Genomic DNA, 15,436 nt, shown 5'->3' with positions numbered 1-15,436 from the left:
CGATCCGCCAATAGGACGTATCCATGTCCCGCCAGTCCAGATAAGACAAAAGGTGTTGTCGGGGACATGCTCCCGCGACGGCAAGTATAAAAGAAACCCTTATTCTCCAGAAGAAGGGATCGCCTCATTCTCTTCCTTAAACTAAACCCTAATTCTCTCATCCAATTACTAACTAGACCGTCGGAGCTTTGTTTCGGGACCCCCTCCCGGACGACGACTGATGTTGGTTCTTTCTTTGCTGTGATTCTCAGGCTTAACCAGGATGAAGCTACCACCAAACGACATTAAGCTTGAGGCCCATATCACAACAGTATCAGAGCTTTGGTTTGAGGGATTCAGGCAAACTTTTGGGTGTGTCTAAACTCAAACTGAGGATTGATAATCTTTTTGAAAGAAAGTAAATTTTCTAAAAAAGATTTTTATAAAGAAAAATGGGATGTGATGTGTGCAATCAGCCGAGCTCAAGTAAGTGATTCATAGAACACCCATACATAATGTTATATTATATGTTATGAGAATTGCATGCTAGATTAGGGTTAAGGATATGCTCAGGATTTGCATGATAGAATGCTAGGAGAGATGCATTTATATGCCTATTGGTTGAGCTTTTAGAGTTGCATGCTAGTATGGATTTCAGGTGATTGTATAGAATGGCATGATTAGGTGGTGCACTAGTTTAGATTTCTCGATGCCCAAATGTTGCTTGCGTTGTGCTTTGTAGGACTCATATTGATGTGAGTTAATTATTTCAAGAATGTGTTAAGTTGCATGTTGCAGAGGTTAAATAATCTCAAAGTGATAGATTTGGCCTTATTGCGCAGCTCTCGTCTGAGTCTAACTGTTGCAGGGTTGAGTGTTTTAGTCGAAGGATTATCTAAGCTTTATTGCATGCAGTTGTATGTATTATATAGTTGGCTGACATTAGCAGGTGATCTTCAGCAACTGATGGCAAGATGGGGTGAGGAACCTAGGAGAACTTAGGAAGTGTTTTAGTGGGTTTGGATGTGCTGTTTGGCGGGTATTTGGAATACCAGTTTGAGAAGGTCACTTAGAGAATTCGGGATAATTCTTGAGGAAAGTATGGATTGGTGTGGAAAGTAGTATTGGGCCCGTACTACTGAAATCATAGGATCCGTATTCGAATTGAGGAAAGTCATGGGGAATCTAGGAAGCCTGTAGGAAGAGGATTCATTGAGTATGAACTGACCAATTGCATGGTTACTTTTCAGTATGGTGATGAGCACGCGTAGAGGAGGTTTAGGTTCTGGTTCAGGCTCAGGTGCTGGTATTGAGCCAATTGATGAGCAGATGTGGGAGTTCATCTCGTCGAAGATCACACACGATATTTTGGAGCAGACTCCTATGATCTTCGGTACGGTCAAGGAGGGGATTATGGAGATTTTAGATGAACGTCTGGGCACGTTCCGCACTGAGATTATGGCTATTGTGGGAGCTCGCACTCTTTCTTTCCGTGAATTTCGGGCTTGTGGAGCCCTAGAGTTTTTCGGGGAGGAGGATCCTATTGCTAGTTCTTGCTTCGAGGGATCGAAGGCGAGGGATGCATCATGCCTACAAGGGGATCAATTCCTTGATTGGATTGTCGTTGAGGTTTCACGGACCTTGCAAGAGGAGTTGTCTGGTATTATTAACGAGTTGGTCGCCAAGTTCAAGGATCATATCTCGGTCGTTCAGGCAACTAATGGGATTGTTGAGGTGACTCAGGAGCTGGAGCTTGGTTTGGAGATGCAACTGGGAAAGAGGAAGTGGACTCATGATCTGACGCTGCTAACAATATCTAAGCAGCTCGATGTTGTCATTTCTAGTGATGGAGGCCCGAGGGGCCACGACACTTTCATTAAGGGTGGAGGTACCCACGAGCCTGGGCGCTGCAAGTTCAAATGTGGCAGGTGCGGACAGAAGGGTCATGTTCGCCAAGATTGCACCATGGAGGTAGAATTGTGTCACCATTGTCATCAACCTGGTCATATTAGGGTAACTTGACCACGTTTGTCGATTGGGGCGGATCAGACCCCATCATCTGCGGTCTTTCAGGAAGTAGAGCCAAGACCTTGAGGCCTCGTAGGTATGTATTTCTTCATATTCTTTCTGAATCGCTTTTGCTTATGTAATTGGGTGGTTTCGGTTTAGTTAAGTCCCCACCTAAAGATCATAGTTCTTTGTGATTGCCTTGTTATTATTATCAAAGGATCGACACATACCATCTTGCATACTAAGAGTTATGAGTGGAGCACATTTTGTTGAGCTGGATTTAGGTCGTCAGCCATCTTTGGTGTGGGCCCTTAGTGGGAGCAAACTAGGGGTCCTGCTCGGAGGATCAGCATTCGCATCGACGTGTTTGTTCAGCACAATGGGTCAGAAGGAGTTGTAGTGCAAGTTCGTTTGGTTATTAGAATACAGGATAGATGTGGGGTGTAAGGTATTGGTGAGAATGTGAGTACAAGGGAGTTGTTGCTAGGTTGATGTTTTTAGGATTGTGAGTGTGGTCCTCGGATCATAAGTTTTTAAGGAAAAGGTCTCGTGAAAGCCGATTGTCCCCTTCTAGGACAACGAAGTCAGAGTTCAGGGGTGCTTATGTCGCTCAGGATGGATGTTAGCTAATTGTTGATAGGCTCTTTGATCTGATCGCTACCGCTAATAGGGTAAGAGCGGTACTGACCCATTACTCCAGAGTGTGGGTGATGAATTGGCCGCATGGGTTTGTTCAAACATTGGGATTGTCAAAAGAATTTTAATTGTATCTGTTGAAGATGTTCCGAGTGCATCGATCTTTCGGAAAGTGGGTTATTGGATTGGTGATATCATTCGTTGTCATTAGCGAGGTTGGAAAGTGCAGTTGAATCCAAGTGGGGGAAAACCGTTTGGATCATTGAGAATAATTCCAGGTGTGGAACTAGGAGGATTTCCATACCCTAGTCAAGTGGAGAGTCAGTTCTAGTTGCGGTGTGGATTGAGGATTGCACAATAAATGGGAATTTAGGACTTTTCGCCCGAATGTGTAGCGCAACAGTAGTTAAGCATGGTGGTTATGTGATTAGATCCAGGTTGAGGGTTGTGTTAGAGCCTCTTTACATGTTCTTGTCTAATGAAGGCTTTGGGGTTTGAAGCATGACCCGAACACCTGATTGGGGTATAGTCGGACGTTGTTTCGACTCATGATTGATCATGGTTTGGTATGGTAGATGGAGTGCAAGACCATGGGTTGGGCGCATGGCTGTTATGGGAGTGTGGTAAGACTACGGGGTAGCCGTAGCATTCACAAGGTTGATAGGCGGTTGTGGAAATGTAGTAAGTCTATGATGGAGTCATAGCATTCACCAGGAAGAGATAGACCATTGCAGGAGTGGTTGTAGGAGCTGTGGCGATGTTTTAGGCTTGTATAGCCCTCAGGTGGGTGAGACCCGTGGGCGAGGCCCGTTTAGTTATTATAGATTGGGTGAGGCCCGTGAGCGACGCCCGGTTGATAATGATGGTAAGGGTGGAACCCTTGGGCAAGGCCCGATTGGTTAGGTTGACTTGGGTAAGCAGACCGTTCAGGCATTCGAGGAAATGCATATGGCAATCAGTGGAGTCGGTGGAACCTGGTAGAAATTGGTTTGGTTAAGGTGTTGGATCACAGTTAGAGTAGGATGACTCTGTGATCAACGGATTAAGTGTGGTGCTTAGGCTCGGGTAGCCTGTAACAGTTAGACTCTTGGGCGAAGTCTCATGGTGCGACCATGCGTGAGATTGACAGCTTTAGCAGACGGTTAGGGATTCTGTATCCCAGCTTAGTAGAAGGTCCTTTCGGCAGCAATAAATTGTCAGGGATTCCGTTTTCTAGTGGTTTCAGCAAGATAATTCAGGGTCGAAAGTGTTTCGTTCGGTTGAGTTGTAAAGTGGGGTCGTATTGACTACGTATCATAATGGTTTTGGTAGGTTGGGAAGTCAGACAAGTTATTGGATTTCTGAATTTTTGGGAAGAGTAGTGATGGTTACTCTTTATTGGTTAGAATTGGTTTGACAAGGCTCGTTTCTTTGTCAGGGTTTATGAGATCTGCTAACGCTGGGGTTTTGATTGCATTATTGGAAGAGCAGTCGTCGGTATGAGGCGACATCGCAACCCTATTTGGATTTTAGGAAAATTTTGCCTGGATCGGCCAGTGTGGCAGAAGTAGTGATGGATGATTTCGAGGACGAAATCTAATTTAAGTGGGGGTGAGTTGCAACACCCTGTTTCAGGGCGTTTCTTAATTCGGGGTCGTGATCCGAAGATCGATTATTATGAGGCTTTGGGTTTTGAGGGAGGAAAGGTTAGACCTATTTATATGTGGGTAATATAGCTTGATCCAAGCCCACAGTTCGTGTTTTGGAGCCAAAGGGGTAATATGGGAAGAAGTGATGTATCGAGCTTCTTGCGTGAATTAAGAATCTTAGTTCGATATGGTTTTAGCCAAAGTAATGAGATGAGTTTATGGGGCTCTTCAATACCTTTTCGGGCATATAAAGATCGTTGAAACTGGGGTTGAAACGAATAAGTTATGATCAATGGTAGTTAAGATGAGAATGGGATTTGGTGCGTACGTTGGGCGTACATGGCATGTACGTTGGGCTTACATCATTCAAGGTGACGTGGTCATCCTTGAGTACATTGGGCGTACATGGCATGTACACTAAGCATACTCATGCAGCTCCCACACCCTAATTTTTGGGTCTTGGAACCTATTTAAAGACCTTAACCCCTTGGAAACCCTTCTTATCTTCAGCCTCCATCCTCTAAACCAGTCCCCTCGAAACCTTAGCCCCATATGTGAGATTCTTAAGCCCTTTGAGTGATTTGGTGTGTTTTTTGTGCATATTGAAGAAGAATGAGCTCATTGGAGGAGTGTTGGTTGGCTTGGAGCTTGTAGATCCAAACCTTGTTCATCTTGTCATTCTTCTAGAGGTATAAAGTCTCAACCTTTATGATTCATTGCTTAAATCTAGGTTTGGGTTATGTTTTGGTCCCATGGCTTGGATCTTGTGAGTAGAAGTTACACCAAAACCTTTAAGCCTCATGCGTGAGTTAGTGGTCCTTTGGTGAAGTTATGAATCTAGGGCTTTGGTTTGGACTCCATTAAGCCATGCAAAGTCATAAAGTCAAGAACTTTATGACTTAAGACGTCCTTCAGAGTCAGATCTGGGAGTTGGGCATTACGTCTTAGGGTATTAAGAGCTTAGAAGGATGTTTTGGTTTCAGCTGGAGTACGTTGGGTGTACCTCTCTGGTATGTTGTGTGTAACGGGTCTCGACCCATTTTCTTCTCGGTGATCAATCAGTATGTTGGGGGTAATAGGGTATTATGTTGGGCGTACTCACCAGAAGGCCATATGGGCCATTATGGGCCTTGGGTCATTTTGGGTTTGGGCCACGGATAGATGGGTCAAGTACAGGAAGGGTAAAATGGTCTTTTACCCTTAATAAGATGGATTAGGATTTAGACCTTTATTTATGGGTTATTATCGTAATTATTGATTACGGATGATTTTGGGTATGTTCAGTGTGAGGAGCCTTGTAGTAGCAGCGTGTGTGTGATTCGGTTGTCTTCAGATTGAGGTGAGTTTCTTCACTGTATTTGTGGGTGGAAGACACCAATGTCGGCCCATTGGATTATGTTTGTAGGATGCTAGTTGTCTTTATGACTCTTGAATGTATTGTATGTGTTTGTATATATACCGAGCGGGGCCCGATGAATGTGTTGGGCGAGGCCCATCGCATGTTACTGACAAATCTGTATCGGGCGGGGGTCCAATGGATGTCGGGCGGGGCCCATTGTACGTATGGTATGTGGTATTTTAGAAAACTCACTAAGTTTTGTGTTTATGGTTTAACTTTATGTTTCAGGTACTTCTAGTTCGAAGGGGAAGGGTCCGACCTGATCGCAACGCATCCACCCGTATCTAGTATTTTATGATTTTGGAATTGTACTTAGATAACTATTTTCACATTGACATTCTTATGATGGTTTGACATGAATATTTAATTGTTTTGGTTGAATTAAAATCGAAATTTCTTACTCATAATTTTTGGGATGTTACACTAAACCTTAGGGAGAGTTTTTTTCTTTATTAAATTGGTTTAATATGTAAGTATTTAATCAGGATACCAAATATAGAATTTTTTTTATTTAATTTGAAATAAAATATTTAATAAGTTAAGTTAAAAAAAACATGGTTTAATATATTAAAACACTAAATTTTTACATATTTGTAATTTTTTTCTCCCTAACTCCTCACTTTTTAACACTAATTAATATTAATAATATGGATTAGGGATGAGCATTAGAACCGCCGGAACCGGACCGGAACCGAACCGGAACCGGAATTGGTAATAGGTCCGGTTACCGGTTCTCCATTTTTATGAAAACCGGTCCCGGTTCTAAGAACCGGAACCGGTTTGACATTTTTTTCATTTTTTAAAATGCGCATAACTCGCTCATATGAAGTCGAAATTATTTGATTTTTTTTCCAACATGTAATTTGGAGTTTGTAATTCATTTTTGACGGTACAAACATATGTTTTGGTTAGATATTGAATCAGACACATGCCCCGAAAGAAAGCATATCGATGTTGCGTTTTTTTTATTTCAGCATTATTTTTTTGTTTTTTTGAATATGTCCCATTTTTAAAATGTGTATAACTCATTCATATGACGTCGTAATTACTTAATTTTTTTTCCAGCATGTAATTTGATGTTTGTAGTTCATTTTAGACTACAAACATCTCAATGCTGTGTTTTTTCTGTTTCAGCATTTTTATTTTTTTGGAATCTGTCCCCGCTTTTAAAATGCACATAACTCACTCATATGAAGTCGGAATTACTTGATTCTTTTTTCATCATGTAATTTAGTGTTTGTACTTCAATTTAGAATGTAAAAAGTCATAATTTGGTTAAATATTGAATCATTTACAAACTCCAGAAGATAGCATATAATCTATAGTATTTCAACCGGTTCTACTTTGAAAAATAACCGAAAAACCGGGACCGGAACCGGCGCTAGAACCAACCGTCCGGTTCCCGGTACTTATAATATACGAAAAACGGTTCCGGTTCCAAAGCTCATCCCTAATATGGATGTGTATTATGAAATTAGTTTTTGTTAAATAAAAAAATAAATCAAGATTGTCCGGATCAAGACCTTACCTAATATCGTTTTATGTTTTACAAGATCGTGATTATAAGATCAGATCGAGATCAAAAGATCATACCTAAATGAACTTATATTCAAATTTGTTCGTAAAGTTTTGGGTGTTCAGTATACATGATAATTTGATTGCAATGTTTGATTTCAAGTTAAATAGACGAATTTTTTTTGCTCAAATATATAATAAAACTAACGAGATGAGATAGAACTGTGTTAGGATTTTAAGATCAATAATCGGGATCCTAATATCTCATTATAGATTTTGCTTAAGATAGATCCTAGTGAGACCGATTCTTAAGATCAAAATCTGAATCTTAAATAAATGATCATTTAGCTTTTCTTTTGTTCAAGCCATTATATAACCAACAAACCAAAACCAGTATGCAGCCAACACATTAACAGAGATTTGACTATAGACCAAAACTTGATTAATACTAAATACTTATTACAATAATTCCTTGCGGGCTATAATAATGGTGCATTATTGATTTCCTAACATCTAAAGAGATTTAAAATAATATGTTTTAGTTAGGAATTGAACCTTTATACAGTCTTCATCCAAGATTCATTCTTCATTTTTCATTGTGACTAATCCTCTTTTCTCTGTATAAATAGAATTGTTAACAAAATGTATATAAATAAAACAGTTTATATGAAAAAAAAAAAAAAAAAAAAAAGTTAGTAAAATTTTACCTTCTCAATTCCATTTCAGATAATTCTTTTTCACTTCTCATATTTACACCCAAAAGAAACTTAACCTTTAAGATTTTAACCATTCAAATTATCGTCTCAAAACCCCATTATTTGCTTCAAATCCCAAAGCTCTATGTCGCCATGAAGAACCATCAGAAGTCGATGAAGAATTTGAAATAGAAATTGACCCTATTGCCCTCCCACCACCATTAAAACAAGAAAAAAAACTATGCAAAAGTCGCCGGAATCTACCACTCTCTCTACCCCCATTGTTGTTACCTCTTAAAGCCCATGAAATCCTCCTTGGAGCACCACCATTGTTGTTGTGGTTGTTGAAACCACCGTCCATCTCTGTAAAAACCACCGGAAATTCTCTATTACCTCCTCTCATCCCACCGGAAAACCTCCCGACAGCAAACCCACCACCAGGGAGCCGCCATATGGTCAACCCAACTGCTTCCTCCTGCTGATTATTATTGTGATTATCATTGATTTGGGATCTGTTGGATTCTATAGAATCTTGATTATCCGGTGGTAGTTCATGGCGGCAGACAGGGCAAGAGTTACGTAAAGCTAGCCATGGAAGAATGCAATCTGGATGGTATATATGCTTACACGGCATTTCTTTAGCGTCTGTTCCTAAATCAAATGGTTCTTTACATACAGCACAATGGGATTCAGTGGAGATGTGAGTTTCTTGGATTTCGATTGTTGGCATTGATTCAATCGCGGATTTTGATGCTGGTGGATTGTTGCTGATTCTCCCAAATCCGTTAGCGTCAATCTGAGATAATTGATCCAGAAAACGATCAAAACCGGAGCCCAATAAAAACTCCGACATACTTGCCGGTAATGGCCTCAACCCAGACCCAGCTCCGTCGTCGTAGTACAACTCAAAGCCACCTGCTCCGGTGGTCGCTTCATCAGACGCTTCCGGTGTGCTTAAATTGCTTGTGGGTCCACGGAGGACGATGACTGGGTTGAAGGGAGATCGTTCACCGGTGTTTCTTCTGGCCCGCTGAAGCACCGGCGGGGTGAGGTTAGGGAAAGGACTAGAGCTAAGACTCGGGTTGGGGCTTTGGTCGTTTTCGGCCGTGTACATAGCGGCGGCCGGAAACCTCCGGTGGATAGATTCGGATAGCATTGATCCGGAGAGTTGGGTGCTGTCAATCTCCTCTATGAATCCGCCGTTGCAATCGGGGCAAATTAGGGACGAATCTTGCGGATGGGTGAGAACTCTGATGAATCGGTTGCATCTGTGGCACCAGTAGGATGATGATGAAGCCCAAGTTGTTGACATCTAAAATCTTTACACAGATCTGAAGAAGAAAATAATAAACTTTTTTCTTCAAGAACAACCTCAATTTTTGAATCTTTTCTTCAGTGAAAACCAAAATTGATTACGGGGAAGAGCAAGATTGAACCTGAAATAAAAAAGCAAAACGCAGCCAAAACTGAATCGTTTTCTTGTCTATAAACAGAAAAAATCATTTCTTCAAAGAACCAAATTTTAAACAACAAATCCAACATAAAACTACGAACCCTAACAACGCAAAACAATTAATCGAATTACTGAAGAAAATAACCTTCAATCAAGGAATCAGACAGCATAAACTCAAGCAATAAAGCATGAATTTGAAACTCCGACAGTGTAATCGGCAGCGATGAATTCTCTCCGGCGGAGAGAGATCGGAAGGAGGTGACGGGAGAGAATATATTAGATGGAAAATTAGATGGAGGAGGGAACGCAGCGTGGTAGAGATACTCATGATGTCTGGTCTTGTGAGGAGTGGACACGTGTCACTAATTTATTGGAAGAGTGAAAGAGAATGCTTTGATGACTTTAACCGAACGTTAGAGCAAATGAAACTTTTCACTTTGCACCCTTATTTTGAAAAGAATAAATTACAGAAATGGTCCTCAATGTATGTTGACAATTTTTGATTTAGTCCAAATATTTCTTTATTTCATTGCAATCCCTACTTTTTTGCTTTTGTTGAAGCATTGTCCTTGGCGTTAAAACTTGTCATTAAACTCAAGTAAGCAACTTATATTTTTTAAACAAAACTACATAAATAGTCTTTGTGGTTTATCCAATATCACACCTTTAGTCTCTACTAAGTTTTCTTGACGAACATGGTCCATATGATTTCTAAAACTTACATGGTTGGTCCTTGAGCAACAATGACTTATTTTCTCTTTTTAATTTTTGTTCTCTTTTTTATTTGGTTTAATTTCAATTAAAAATAAAAGAAAACAAAAATTCTAATGTTATTGTACTCTCTTTTACTTTGTTTTCCCCCATTACTCCCTCGTTTTTAGTTTATGTATCTCACCCTCTCTCATGTCCTAACGCCGACGATTTCTTCTTCCCTTCCCTGACTTGTCACAAACACCCTACACACCACCTTCCATCTGAGGACAACGACAAAATGAAAGATGGTTATGGGTTCGATTTCAAATGAAAGATTTTCGCAAAGCATATTTATAAATTTCTAGGAATCAAACCCATTGATTTCACCAAGAAGATTTATGGGTGTATTGTTTTTGTTCATGGATTATTTTATCCTTGGTGGTGTTCTAGGTTCTACTCAATTATTATTTTTGGTCAAAAATATATCACATTCTGGTGAACTTAGAAAAAGCGTCACAAGCTTTGTTTTACCAAAGTTAATACTTTTCCTTTAAAATGCATGTAAAAGCTCTAATGCCCAGTCTTGGAAGATGTTGGCTAATTTCTTTAGCTTCTAGGTCAATTGATCATCATTACGTTAGATTGTTATAGCAAATAAATCCAATGAAGGTTAGATTTTCTCAAACTCAAAGTCTACTGATAGTCTTTTTCATTTGAATTGTCAAAAATAATCTAGTCAAAGTTAATATCAAGATCAAAGTAAAAGTCAATGCTTGCTCAAGTCTAGTGCTTATTATATGTTTATCTTTAGTGGAAGGTTTTGGTGTTAGTAACCTTTTTCCAACATCAATTTACTTTTATAGTTTGGTTGCTTTTTTTGTATATACCAATTAGGTTTATGTCATTTGTTGTGTTTAGGATTCTTATCTTCATTGTAACACTAGTTTATAACCCGTGGGAACCACGTGTTATAAAATTAATTAAACTTTCATAATAAAAATTTATAATTATTAATCAATTATTTTAAATAAATTATTTTAAATAAATTATTAATTAAGAGATATATCAAAATTTTAAAGTTATTATAACATTAAATTTAACATATAATTAGAAAATGTAAATTTGAATTTTGAAATGAGTTGTCTAATATATCTACATAACACATGGCATAATATGAATGATGAGTTGTATTAGAGTGACACTTGGCAAAATGAAATTAAAACTATTCATTTATTAGAATAGGGAGATTTTACATTTAGCAATCCTTTATACTTTACCTCTCTCTCTTCCTGCTAATGTGTCTCTATGGATTTTCCTCACTCTCATGGTTAATATGTTTTGATTTGCAAGTCTTTTAATATTTTACATTATACACATTTAATCATTCCCTAGTAGCATGAAAAGCATGTAACATTAATCTAGTAGATTACAAATTATCAAAGAGTATCCACAAAACAAAAAAAATGATTTTCAAGAAAAAATATCTAATTAATCAGATACACCTCACTCAAGAACAATTAAGGTCATATATAAAAAGAATGATTATCCAAAAGTTTTTTCTTTATTTTCTATTTCCACTTGTTTTGTCAGCTTGACTGGGTGCCTATCACATGTATTTAATGTTCAAGAGTATCCAATCCAATATATACAAGAAAGCTATAAAAACACTAAAAAGACAAATTGTTGAAAATCCACAAAACCAAAACAATTACCTTCTTTATTTTCTCTTTTCACAGTAGGTTTTGAGATGAAAATATGGTGATAGTGAAAGAGTGGGAAGTTCCATGGCGATAGCTTTATCTTAGGAGGGGAAGTTGTTAAAGACAAAGAAGAACATAGGATGAGTAAGAGATGTAATCAATGGAGAGTAGGGGTTTACTGGGGTTGGTATTTTTATTTATATTTTTTTTAATTAAAAAGAGTAAGAGAATTCGTTTTATATTGTTCAAGGACTAACCATGCAAGTTTTAGAAACCATCACGACCATGTTCGTAAAAAACTTTGTAGAGACTGAAGTTGTAAATAGATCTGCCTATTTTATATCATTTATGCAACGTTCTTACACCCGGACCATTTTTGTAAGTTTTGTGAAACACAATGAATATTTATGTAAATTCGTTATAAAGAATGATCATTAGTGTAAAATTTCTAAAACACATGAACTATTTCTTTACTTTGTTATTAAGTAGGGACCGTTTCTATAACTTGTATTGACCATTTTTGTAATGTTATGAAACAAAATGACTATTTCTATAATTATATGAAAAATAGGGACCAGTTTGTAAACTATCATGGAATTTTGTAATTTTATAAAAGACATAGGCCATTTTGTAAAATATACAGGGACTTTTTATGCATTTTGTAAATCATATAATCCATTTTGTGAAAGATAGGGGTGTGTTATGAAATATCCTAATAATCAAGGATAATAATAATATAACTTTATATCTTTATATCTCTTTCTTCCTCCATCTTCTTCTTCGTGTTTTCATCTTCGATAACCATAAATTTAAACAAAATTTTACAAATTCCAACATAAAAATCAACTCAACTAACTTCAACAAAAATCAAATACAACACAAAGTTCAAATCAGTTCGTAAACCTAAACTCAAATCCAAAATTAAATCAAAGTTAAACCCCTCTATCCAATGCTCGAAAGAACCGTCAATCGATGAGGTCGACAATGTGACTCGATAAGATTTTATGTAATTTTAGTAAAAATATAAACATTATCATAGAGAAAATAAATGTTTCAATCATATCTTTTCCTTAACCAGGGAACGAGTATATATACAAGAAGGAATGCGTATCCTAATAGTATACCAACTATAAGGCTAAGAAAAAGGAAAGGATAACAAGGAAAATAATAATAAGAATCCTAATAAAAACATTAAAAAGACAAACTGTTGAAAATCCACAAAACCAAAAGAATTATCTTCTTTATTTTCTCTTTTCACAGTAGGTTTTAAGATGAAAATATGGTGATAGTGAAAGAGTGGGAAGTTCCATGCCGATAGCTTCATCTTAGGAGGGGAAGTTGTTAAAGACAAAGAAAAACATAGGATGAGTAAGAGATGGAATCAATGGAGAGTAGGGGTTTACTGGGGTTGATATTTTTATTTATATTTTTTAATTGAAAAGAGTAAGAGAATTCATTTTATATTGTTCAAGGACTAACCATGAAAGTTTTAGAAACCAACAGGAACATGTTCGTAAAAAACTTTTTAGAGACTGAAGTTGTAAATAGATCTGCCTATTTTATATCATTTATGCAATGTTCTTACACCCGGACCATTTTTGTAAGTTTCGTGAAACACAATGAATATTTATGTAAATTCGTTATAAAGAATGATCATTAGTGTAAAATTTCTAAAACACATGGACTATTTATTTATTTTGTTATTAAGTAGGGACCGTTTTTATAACTTGTATCGACCATTTTTGTAATGTTATGAAACAAAATGACTATTTCTATAATTATATGAAAAATAGCGACGGGTTTGCAAACTATCATGGAATTTTGTAATTTTATAAAAGACATATGCCATTTTGTAAAATATACATGGACTTTTTATGCATTTTGTAAATCATATAATCCATTTTGTGAAAGATAGGGGTGTGTTGTGAAATATCCTAATAATCTTAAGGATAATAATAATGATCATTATAACTTTATATCTTTATATCTCTTTCTTCCTCCTTCTTATTCATGTTTTCATCTTCGATAACTATAAATTTAAACAAAATTTTACAAATTCCAACATAAAAATCAACTCAACTGACTTCAATAAAAATCAAATACGACACAAAGTTCAAATCAGTTCGTAAACCTAAACTTAAATCCAAAATTAAACCAAAGTTAAACCCCTCTATCTAATGCTCGAAAGAACCGTCAATCGATTAGGTCGACAATGTGACTCGATAAGATTTTATGTAATTTTAGTAAAAATATAAACATTATCATAGAGAAAATAAATGTTTCAATCATATATTTTCATTAACCAGGGAACGAGTATATATACAAGAAGGAATACGTATCCTAATAGTATACCAACTATAAGGATAAGAAAAAGGAAGGGATAATAAGGAAACAAATAATAAGAATCCTAATAAATATCCTAAAGATATCAACGAAAATCTTTACTCCCCTCAAGTTGGAGCATGTAAGTTCCGAATGCCCAACTTTCCTAGTAAGATCTATAGACGATTTTCTCCGAAAGCTTTAGTGAACAAGTCGGTCACTTGATGTGTTGTGTGAACACAAAGGGGCAGAATCGTTTTAGAAGTTACTCATTCACGAACAAAATAACGATCCATTTCCATGTGCTTCATGCGTTCATGAAACATCGGGGTGTTCGTAATGTGCCTAGAAGCTTGATTGTCATAGAACAAAGATGTAGGCCCATTACAAAAAACATCCAAATCTTTGAGAAGCCAGCGTAACCAAAGAACTTCACTAACTGTGGTTTCCATATCACGATAATCTACTTCAACAGAAGATCTAGAAACAATAGATTGTTTCTTTGTTTGCCAAGAAACTAGAACGCCTCCTAACAACAACAAATATCAGTTCTTAAACGCCCTGTAACAACACAACCAAGACAGTAGGCAACGTTCATTCCTCTATTCTTCAAAAATAGAATTCATTGTCTAGGTGTAGATTTTAAGTAGTGTAAGACATGAATTGCTACATCCATGTGACTTTGCCGAGGGTCGGAAACAAACTGACTTAATATGTTAACAAAATAAGTTATGTCCATGTAACTTGAAGATAAAGTAACTGTCCAACCAATCTCATATATTGATTCGAATCAACAATAGGGTTATCTTTACACCGATCCTTCAGGTTTTGTTCCATGGGAAACGAGTTGGGTCGACAACCCATCATACGACAATCTTCAAGTATGTCCAACGTATACTTGCGCTGACTTAAAACAAGACCTTTAGACGTTCTGGCAACCTCTATTCCTAAAAAGTACTTTAGTGTACTAAGATCTTTAATGTTGAATTTGGCATCAAGATAGTCTTTTGTTTGTTGGATCTTCCTGGCATCATTCCCAACAATCACTACATCATCCATGTAGATGAGAGCTGCTACACAGCTTTTTTTGTTGTTTGTAAACAAACAGTAAGTAATCAACATACAATTGCTTACAACTAATGCTCAACAAGGTTGTAGTGAATTTTTTATACCAATTATGAGAAGTTTGTCGAATCCCATATAGAGAATTTTGAAGTTTGCACACTTTGTTCTCTCCTTCCTTAGCGAATCCTTAGGGAATCTTCATGTAGACTTCTTCATCTAGGTATCCATGCAAGAATTGTTGACATTTAGCTACTGAATGATCCAATATTTCTTGGTGGTGACAACAAGTAACATACGAAGTGTAACTACTTTTGCCACTGGAGCAAAGGTATCATGAAGGT

General features: G+C 37.2%; 1 pseudogene across 1 annotated transcript; it reads right to left on the bottom strand.

Moving 5' to 3' along the window:
• Positions 1 to 7,586: 7,586 nt before the first annotated feature.
• Positions 7,587 to 9,658, bottom strand: LOC145138252 (putative E3 ubiquitin-protein ligase RHC2A pseudogene; annotated as a pseudogene). Its single transcript, XR_013721415.1, has 3 exons — positions 9,461 to 9,658; positions 7,875 to 9,298; positions 7,587 to 7,784 (listed from the first exon to the last, which is right to left on the bottom strand). The product of XR_013721415.1 is annotated as a putative E3 ubiquitin-protein ligase RHC2A pseudogene (transcript).
• Between the last annotated feature and the right edge of the window lie 5,778 nt (positions 9,659 to 15,436).

This window comes from Lactuca virosa, chromosome 9 (assembly GCF_052849685.1).
Source record: "Lactuca virosa cultivar CGN04683 chromosome 9, Lactuca_virosa_CGN04683_v6, whole genome shotgun sequence".
NCBI lineage: Eukaryota > Viridiplantae > Streptophyta > Magnoliopsida > Asterales > Asteraceae > Lactuca > Lactuca virosa.
This window is presented reverse-complemented; position numbering and strand designations above follow the sequence as displayed.